Here is a 1,158-nt window from a genome sequence, read left to right as displayed (position 1 = left end):
ATGTGTGTGTGTGCTGGTGCCAGCCTGGGGATGCACTGGTGCCAGCCCACAGCCAGTGGAGCAGCTGCTGGGAGAGGCCTGGGACGCCCAGTGGACTCACCAGTGCGATGTGCATGGGCATGGAGAGCTGTCACCCCCTGTTTGGGAAAGAGCAGGGTTGGGGCCTTCAGGCTCACCCTGGTGGCCCTCGGAGCCAGGAGCAGAGCTGGGAGCACACGGTGAGGCGCTGCCGTGGTGTGACACACGGAGTGACACGCAGAGTGATACTGCGCGGTGTGACACGTGTGACACCGCACCCTGCCCTGCACCCCGGCTGCTCCCTGCTGCGGAGGACCCCCAGTGCAGGGTGTCCCCCACGGGCACACTGGGTGTCCCCCGCTCCTCCTGCCAAGCCGAAGCAGCAGCCGAGGCCACGCTGCCGGGTTTTGCCAAGCCTTGCTGCACCCCCTCTCCTCATGTCTGGGTGGGCTCGGCAGTGCCAAGGCACAGCCCGTGGTGACGGTGGCAGTGGGATGTGTGTCCCCCAGCGTTGGGCACCTCCCGTGTGCACCCCTCGCTGCCCCATCGCTGCACCGGCTTCGTTACGGTGAGGTTAACACTGGGGATTGGGTTGGGAGCCTCGTCACCTGAACGTTCCCTCTTAGCTCCTGAACCCAGCTTAGCCCAGATTTATTACCCGGCGAGCAAATACAAGTGCGGGTTTATTTTGCCTCCTTGTTCATCAGAAAGGAATGAAAATGTAAGCAAAATATTAAAAATAAAATAGACTCGGTTTTACTTTAATTGACCTTTGATTTTTAACTTAATACTTTCCCTGTGTTGCTGCTTCAGCCTTTAATTTCTCTTGGTGAAGTGGCTGTGTTCAATGATTCATTCTGTCCCGAGGCAAAGCACACACTGTAATTGGTTTTTAACTTCCTGGAATGTCAAAGCCGGGATTGAAATTTTACGTATCACACCACCAATTCAATACCGGCTTTAATAATAATGTTGCAGAAAGGAAGGCAGATTTACAGCTGTAGAAAAATGTAATCAAATTTTGAGCCAGAATGCAATAAGTCCACACGCTGGTTTTCATTTGGAAGCTTGTTAGATAAATGTGGGATCACCTGCGCGGCTCCCGGCCCGGTTCTGCCGCATCCAGCGGCGCCGGTGGAC

The sequence above is a fragment of the Mesitornis unicolor genome, unplaced genomic scaffold, assembly GCF_000695765.1.
Source record: "Mesitornis unicolor isolate BGI_N332 unplaced genomic scaffold, ASM69576v1 scaffold18189, whole genome shotgun sequence".
In the NCBI taxonomy this organism is placed as follows: Eukaryota; Metazoa; Chordata; class Aves; order Mesitornithiformes; family Mesitornithidae; genus Mesitornis; species Mesitornis unicolor.
The sequence above is the reverse complement of the archived record's forward strand: the minus strand, read 5'-3'. Positions refer to the sequence as shown.